Source organism: Bubalus kerabau, chromosome 14, assembly GCF_029407905.1.
Source record: "Bubalus kerabau isolate K-KA32 ecotype Philippines breed swamp buffalo chromosome 14, PCC_UOA_SB_1v2, whole genome shotgun sequence".
Classification (NCBI taxonomy): domain Eukaryota; kingdom Metazoa; phylum Chordata; class Mammalia; order Artiodactyla; family Bovidae; genus Bubalus; species Bubalus kerabau.
Window position 1 is genome coordinate 23041547 of NC_073637.1, and position 9487 is coordinate 23051033.

The window sequence follows — 9487 nt, forward strand, 5'->3', positions numbered from 1 at the left end:
ATGAGAATAATTTCCTTGCTCATTTTCATTATTTTGATCAGTAGTAAAAAAAAAATCTAAACAATTTGCAATGTTCAGTTGGCTTGTTTTTATTGTTTTGATCAGTAATTAAACCTGAAAAATGTGTAATGAACTCTGCAGATTTTATATGGGTCATGAATGGCAGAAGCCTGCTCTTTCATTATTATCAGCTTTTAAAAATTTAAGCAGACTGCTTCTAAAACACTACCTTTCTGCTGCTATTTTACCTTTTTCTGAGCTCTATTTTTATGTCTCCTTTTCCAACCCTATCTTGTCATGTACTGTTCCTCAATGGTCTAAAGAATTCTTTAAACATGATTGTATCCAAAGACTATTTGAATATATACTCAGAAAAATCCAAGTTAAATATACAAAATCGAACACATTATTTTTCATACATATTTTGATAATAATTTAAAAAAAATCTAAACTGAGCAAAATGACATAGTAGGAGATACCAGCCTTCATTCCCTGCAACAAAAAACAATTAGACAGCTATTCACAAATGAAAATAGCTTTAGGAGGGCTGAAGAGTCCAATTAAGAACCTACAGCAACACGGTGGAGCAAAAAAGGAGAAAAACTGTACAGAAAGGACTGATGGGGAGAGCAGCTCAGCAAATATACTGGAGGCAGCGAGGATCAAAGAAGAAGGTGGTCCAGCAACACCAGCCACACAGCGGGCACTGCTGTGGTCCCGTGGCCCGGTTTATGGGGCCCAGGCTGACTTTGCCACTGGGGATCCCAACAGTGCCTCTGTTGAACTGCCCACAACCACAGCTGCCAGCAGTCTACCCCAGGGTGTACCCAGCCCCAGAGCCTGCTTGGCTTGCTCTGTGCTCCCCAGCAGACAACAGCTCTGCTCCCTCATCTCAGGCTCCCGACCCAGCACTGCTGCAGGCCGGCCAGCACCCTGGGCACAGGAGCTGCGGCTGACCCACAAGGGCCCACTCTCCAGACCCCAGGCCTACGGCCACTGCACAGGCACCCACACACCCACACCTGTGACATCACCACCATGAAGGCGACCACAAGCTGGGCCAGTTACCAAAAAAACCCCACAGGCATCACCCATGGAAGGAAAAACATTAGGTGGTCCTGGCAGACTCTGCCTTGGTGGCTCAGGCAGTAAAGAATCTGCATGGGAGAATGGCATTGAAACATGTAAAATATCATGTATGAAACGAGTTGCCAGTCCAGGTTCGATGCACGATACTGGATGCTTGGGGCTGGTGCACTGGGACGACCCAGAGGGATGGAGTGGGGAGGGAGGAGGGAGGAGGGTTCAGGATGGGGAACACATGTATACCTGTGGCGGATTCACTTTGATATTTGGCAAAACTAATACAGTTATGTAAAGTTTAAAAATAAAATAAAATTAAAAAAAAAAAAAAAAAGAATCTGCATGCAACGCAGGACACCAGGGTTCAATCCTTGGGTCAGGAAAATCCCCTGGAAAAGGAAATGGCAACCCACTCCAGTACTCTTGCCTGGAGAGTTCCATGGACAGAGGAACCTGGCGAGCTACAGTTCATGGGGTCACAAAGAGTCGGACATGACTGAGTGACTAACACTTTCACTTTCTTCCGAAGTAGACTCTGCATCTGTGCAGAGGCAGCACTGGTCCTCTAGGAGCCCTGCAGTCTTCCTCAGCACCGCCCCCACCTGATGGCACTGCATACAGCCTCCACACAGGGCAGCCCCCAGTCAGAACCACCATCCCCACCCGGCCAGGGCCTCTCACCACGCACGGTCACGGTCTTCCTACACCAACATCAGTCTGTCCAGAATGAGAGGGGACTGCTCCCCCACGCACACAGACATCAGAGCGAGGCTACAAGAAACACAAACCCTGAGCAAACCTTGCTGAATCCAGCCCCTCCCAATACCCACTGGGTGCTGCCCCTGGGGATTCTTTTAGTCCAGAGCTCCAACTTCTCTCTTAGCTCTGGACTAATTCCCTGGAGAAAAAGGAAAAAGCTCAAATTTCTTTACAATTAGTTTGGAATTCTAATTGTAAGATTAGATAAAAGATACCCCTGCTGCTTTACATATCTGACAAACAAATATGTAAGCTAATACGTTATTAAAATTAAAAAGTCCATCAAAACTGACTCCTTGTCAGGACTAATTAGGAAATCTCTCATCCTTAACAAGTATAAGGGAAGTTAATTTTTAAATTAACTCCACATTCCAGCTGCTGGTTTAGTTTAACAAGATTATGGACCTGTGGGAGGGAACAAGACAGTTAATGAAGTTACTATAGCTCATAAAGTTAGGGTGGCTTACTGAGCTGCTAAAAAAGAAAACACTATTGTGGAAGTGCCGTAAACAGCATTCTGTACTAAATACACATGTCGTTTCACAGACACTTCAGAGTATAGAAATAACATGAATCCTCATTTAACAATCTGTCACAGGATGTGAGACAAACATATACACTGACATAGACTCAAATGTCTATTGCAAGGAGATCAAACCAGTCCATCTTAAAGCAAATCAGTCCTGAATATTCATTGGAAGGACTGATGCTGAAGCTGAAACTTCAATTCTTTGGCCACCTGATGCGAAGAACTAACTCATTTGAAAAGACCCTGATGCTGGGAAAGATTGAAGGTGGAAGGAGAAGGGGACGACAGAGCATGAGATTGTTGGATGGCATCACCAACTCAATGGACATTGAGTTTGAGTAAGTTCTGGGAGTTGGTGATGGACAGGGAGGCCTGGCATACTGCAGTCCATGGGGTTGCATATAGTCGGACACGACTGAGCGACTGAACTGAACTGAGACTCAAATGAGATTCACCTTACAGGATGTGTGTGTGTGTGGTTAGCTGTGTCCGACTCTTTGTGACCTCATGACTCTAACCTGCTAGGCTCCTCTGTCCACGGGATTCTCCAGGCAAGAATACTGGAGTGCGTTTCCATTCCCTTCTCCAGAGGATCTTCCCACCATCTGAGCCACCAGGGAAGCCCTAGAAGAAGCTAAAATCAACCCCAACTTTCTCATTTCTCAAATGAGAAAATGAAAGCCAAGGGGAAAACTGTGTAACAGCCATACTGAGATAGAATTTGCATGCCAAAAAACTCACCCACTTAAAGTGCACAATTCAGTGTTTCTAGCATCTTGGCAGAGCTGTGCAGCGATCACCAGTATCTACTTTTAGAATATTTGCACCACCCCAAAAAACCCAAAACACATCATCACGCCCCCACGTTCATCTATCTCATAACACATCCTCACGAGCAGAAATCCTCCCATGGACTCACTCACCCACTCCACGGCCCCTGCATCACTGTCTCTACAAGGTATCTATTCTGAGAGCTTGTTGGAGGTTCTAGCAGGGAAGCACCACTGCTTGCATGCCCTTGACCGAGGACCGGTCCTCCTTTCTTGGGGATGGTTGTCCTCTTCAACCGAGCGTGCAGCTTTGGGAGGGATGCACAGGGAGAGGTGAGAAAGGAAAGGGGACACCCACCTAGCCAGCCAGATCAGCCAAATCAACCCTGGTGATCAATGAGGTGACAGACATCGAAACCAGATCGCCCTCATGATGTGTATATCTAGATGCTTATACAAATGAAACCATACAATATATGTTGGTTTGTGTCTGGCTCCTTTCACTAAGCAAAGCGTTTTCAACACTGTAGCATGAATCAGTACTGCCCTTTTACTGCTGAAGGATACTCCAAGGAATGGACAGACCACATTGGCTCTATCCACTTCTCTGTCCATGGGCATTTAGATCACGTGCTGATGAATCCTACTACTAGGAGCTGATTCATTGGGAAAAAATCTGATGCTGGAAAGACTGAGGGCAGGAGAAAAAGGGGGTGGCAGAGGATGAGATGGTTACATAGCATCATCAACTCAATGGACATGAATCTGAGCAAACTCTAGGAGTTAGTGGAGGACAAAGGAGCCTGTCATGCTGCAGTCCATGGGGTTGCAGATTCAGAGACGACTTAGCAACTGAACAATGAAACACTACTAGAAACATCCCTCTACAGCCTTTTGTGTGAAAACATGTCTTTGTCTATCTTGGTTATCTACCTAAGATTAGGGTTACTGGGTCATATGGTAATTCTACATTTAAGGCTTTGAGGAATTGCCAAGAAGTTTGCCAAAGTGGTTCATTTCACAATTCCATCAGCAGGGTTTCTCCACATCCTTGCTGACACTTGTTTTTATCTTTTTATTTTCACCATTCTCAAGGGTTAAAGTTGTAGCTCATTTTAGCTTTGATTTGCATCTCCTTAGTGACTAATGACATTGAGCATCTTCTGATGGGCTTTCTTGGTATTTGTGTATTTTCTTTCAACAAACAGCTCTTCAAATACTTTCCTCAATTTTGACTGTGTTACCTGTTTTGTTGTTGCTGTTGTCGAGGTGGAAGGGCTCTTTGTTCTATTTACAAAAGACTCTTGTCAGATATATGATCTGAAAATTTTCTCCCATTCTTTGTCTTATTTTTTAATGGTGCCCTAGTTGCTAATTTTGGTAAAGAACTATTTATCTACTTTTTCTTTTGTCACTGTGCTTTTGGTATTGTATCCAGGAATCTATTGCTGAACCCAAGACTGAGAAGGGATGTGGTGGAGGATGGGACCCTCAGGGTAGACCAGACTCCCCTGGGGCAGATCCAGCCAGCCCCCCTTTCCAGCCTGCATTCTGCATTGGGGTTCCTCTTGGAGGTTCCATATAGCAGATCACTTTGCTATAATTTGGTTGGTCCAACTCTTTGTCACCCCATGGATTGCAGTCCATCAGGTTCCTCTGTCCATGGAATTCTCCAGGTAATAATACTGGAGTGGGATGCCATTCCTTTCTCCAGGGGATCCTCCCAACCCAGGGATCAAACCCAGGTCTCCTGCATTGCAAGCAGACATTTTACCATCTGAACTACCAGGGAAGCTTCCCTGATAGCTCAGTTGGTAAAGAATCTGCCTGAGGGTCTGGCCTGGAGAATTCCATGGACTATGGGGAGTAGAGTCCATGGGGTCACAAAGAGTCGGACATGACTGAGCCACTTTCACTTTCACTTGCTATAGTTTGACCAGATTGGTTACCTTTGTTTGTTTGTTATTTGTTGTTTAGTCTCTAAGTCTGTCTGACTCTTGTGACCCCATGGATGCCCACCACGTTTCTGTGTCCATGGGATTCCCCAGGCAAGAATATTGGAATGGATTGTCATTTCCTTCTCCAGGGGATCTTCCCAATCCAGGGATCAAACCCTCATCTCCTGCATTGCAGGCAGGTTCTTTACCACTGAGCCAACAGGGAAGCCCATGCCTTTATTTACCATGTTATCAAATTCAACATTCTGCTAAGAAACAGGGCATCTTGAGTCTTTCACATTGAAAAGTCCTTTCACTAAGTGTATACAATTTACACCATTTCCAGCAGTGGTCCATTTTTTATTACCATTATTCAAGGCTGCTCTACTGAACTGAATCTTTATGTGCAACATGAAAAGTGGCTTGCAGTCCTCTACAGCAGCCCTTGCCTTTTCTAGGAAACACTCTCCCCAAAAGAATCCTGCTCCCTGGAGTCATGTTTAAGAAAATCTTAGGAAACATGTAAATTGATATAAGAAGAGATGGCTACTATGTAGAATATGATTCTAAAAGAGCATCAAATACTGATTGCAGTGTAATTTCAATGCAGTGTGGAGAAAGCAATGGCAGCCCACTCAGGTACTCCTGCCTGGAAAATCCCATGGACGGTGGAGCCTGGTAGGCTGCAGTCCATGGAGTTGCTAAGAGTCGGGCACGACTGAGCGACTTCACTTTCACTTTTCACTTTCATGCATTGGAGAAGGAAATAGCAACCCACTCCAGTGTTCTTGCCTGGAGAATCCCAGGGACAGAGGAGCCTAGTGGGCTGCCGTCTATGGGGTTGCGCAGAGTCAGACACGACTGAAGCGACTTAGCAGCTACAGCAGCCTTGATATGAATGTCCTATTTAATCCACTGATGTATAATCTATAGGAAAGCTGTTTAATATCTCTACAATTTTAATGGTTTAATGGTGACTGAAACAACAGGATTCTTTCACTTCATAATATTCAGAACTTTAAGCGAATTTTCAAAGTGAAGTCTATGTTTTACATTTGGTCCCATCAATTCATGGCAAATAGATGGGGAAAAAATGGAAGTAGTGACAGATTTTATTTTCTTGGGCTCCAAAAATCCTTGCAGATGATGACTGCAGCCATGAAATTAAGATACTTGCCTCTTGGAAGGAATGCTATGACCAACCTAGTGAAAGTGAAAGTTGCCCAGTCATGTCCAACTCTTTGCAGCCACATGGACTGTACTCCATGGAATTCTCCAGGCCAGAATACTGGAGTGGGTAGCCTTTTCCTTCTCCAGGGGATCTTCCCAACCCAGGGATCGCCCCAGGTCTCCCACACTGCAGGCAGATTCTTTACCAGCTGAGCCACAAGGGAAGCCCAAGAATACTGAAGTGGGTAGCCTATCCCTTCTCCAGTGGATCTTCCTGACCCAGGAATCAAACTAGGGTCTCCTACATTGCAGGCATATTCTTTACCAACTGAGCTATCAGGAAAGCCCTATGACCAACCTAGACAGCATATTAAAAAGCAGAGATGTCACTTTGCCAACAAAGGTCTGTATAGTCAAAGCTATGGTTTATCCAGTAGTCATACATGGATGTGAGAGTTGGACAATAAAGAATGCTGAGTGCCAAAGAACTGATGCTCTTGAATTATGGTGCTGAAGAAGATTTTTGAGAGTCCCATGAACAACAAGGAGATCAAAGCAGTCAATTCTAAAGGAAATCAACCCTGAATATTCACTGGAAGGACTGATGCTAAAGCTGAAGCTCCAACACTTTGGTCACCTGATAACTCATTGGCAAAGATCCTGATGTTGGGAAAGATTGAAGGTAGGAGAATAAGGCAGCAGAAGATGAGATGGTTAGTTAGCATCACCGACTCAGTGGACATAAGTTTGAGCAAACTCCGGAAGATAATGAAGGCCCGGGAAGCCTAACATGCTGCAGTCCATGGGTTCACAAAGGATGGGAGAAGCTGAACAACAATTTGTTTTGGAAGAATATCAGAATTTTCCTCCCCACTCAACAATAATAGTGTCGAACCTCAAAAGATTAAAATCAATGTAACTTCCAATGGCAGTAACTAGCTAGTTAATAGAAATGCTTTATTAACCATCATTTTTAAAGGCTATTCCTTACTGCTTTCCAGAGAAATGTCATCAATGTTACTGTTTCTAAATTATCTATGGTGGGAAGATGAAAGTATTAACAACTTTAGATTGCTGTTGATATTTAAATGATTAAAAGAATCATATATCTTCTGAATATGTAAGTTCACAAAAGAGATTTAAAAGAATGAGTTAAAAGTACATCAATAGAGTAGATATAAAAGAACAGACACTGGTTATTTCTAAAAAAAAAACACAAAACTATAATTTGAAAATGTATATACCTAATTCCTCCATATTATTTTATGAAATTCATATAAAAGATCAAAAAATGTGCCTATTATCATAACACATTTTCACACTTTAGAGTAGATACACAAGCTATTTTCAGTCATTGTGAAATTGTATTCTGCATACAGTTTACCCAAAGAAGGGCTTCTGAAATTTAAGGTTTCATAGTAATTCATTTTGTTCCAAAATTAAATAAGTACATAAGAATAATATAGCTTTTATAGGGCTTGTTCTCCCATAAACTATGTTGGACATGTATTTATATAGTAGTTATTTACATAGGTAGCTGGCTTACTAATTAGTACTCTCCATTGGAGAATCCCAGGGACGGCGGGGCCTGGTGGGCTGCCGTCTATGGGGTCGCACAGAGTCGGACACGACTGAAGTTACTTAGCAGCAGCAGCAGCATTCACAAAGTGCATTGGTGCAAATTTACAGTCTGATGCTGTGATTCATGGGGTCGCAAAGAGTTGGACATGACTGAGTGACTGAACTGACTGACTGATGATTTCAAACCTCAGCAGAACAAAGGAAGAGAAACTTTGTATCCTCAATAGAGAAAAAGCTACATGGACAAAAGGTAGAAAATCAGCGATTCTAATATTTATTACCTTTATCATGAAATTAATCCATCAAGAAAAATACCAACAGCAACTTAATACACTGTTCCACTCACGGTTGTTCAAAAGTATGGGGGGGACAGCTCCTCTTCTATCTGTCAGGTGGGTGTAGAGTGACCCCCCACCCCGAGGTGTGACCCTCCCATTCCACCTCCAGCAAGAGACCCCCCCACCACGACCACGTCTCCTCTTAGTCATCTTGCACCTACCACCCCAAATCCCCTCCTGGGCTGTAAGCCCCCTTGTTTTCAGAGCAGACCCCTGTCTGCATCCCCCATCAGAGACGCCTTCACACACAGGCAGGCACAGTCAGCCCACCGCACCCAGCTGTCCTCACCTCTGTCAGTGGCTACATTCTTCACAGCAGACTCACGAGTTGTGACTCAAACCTTCAACATTTTCACGTTCAAGGCAAAGCGAGGTAAATAAGATGCACGAACTTCCCTTTTCCTACGTGCAGTCTCGCAGCCACCTGCCCACGTGTACACACGACACAACAGCCTAGAACCTCTGTCATCACGGCTCCCTCCCGTGGAAGGAAGGAAGACTCGATCTCCCCCTTTTACCCATGAGGGGGACAGAGTACCCCTCCGAGCACCCCCCTCCACATACCTGTGGTAGGAACCTCATCGTCATCAAGCACAGAGGATGGTGTGAGCACCAGGACACTGACACCCCGCAAGGGCTCCAGAAGCAATGATCCCCAGTAAACTTGGCAGCCAGAGTCACAGGGCTCCCACAGCAGCTGGTGCCAGGTGAGAGCTCATCCACCCTCAGCAGAACAGGAGGTCAAGGTACCTCCCAGCCTCAACTTCAGTTCTCAGATTTCTAATAAGTGCCCTTTTACCCACAATTTAGTCAGTGCAAAGCACACACACTGCATAAAGTGAGCTGGAGTCAGGGGTGGGGGTTAGTGAGAGTGTCCTCTGGGGTGTGACAGGAAGCAAGGCAGGCACAGACATGCGGGCGGAAACAGAGCCCAGATCTGAGCAACACTCATAGACCTAGACCTGAATCACTTCTCCACAGTAGCCATGAGCCACACCATCGGAGGCGAGGCCCCGGGATGACTTCACTCAGGTGACCACCTCAGGCTGGGTTGGGAGGTGGGCGGGTGTCCACCTGCTCCTCGCCCTGACCCTCTGCTCCCGGAGAGGCTCAGACACGTCACCCTCGTGTCCTCATCGTCTTCCTCCTCCACGTCCTCCTCTACACACATCTGTAAGAAGCACAGAATTTACCCACTGCATGGTTCCCATGGACCAGGCACCCTCGAGGCACTTCTTGCTCCTTATTTGTTCCAGACCCACAACTCTCCAAGTCAGATATTGTTGTTGCTGTGGAGGAAGGAACAGGCTCTGTGGGACT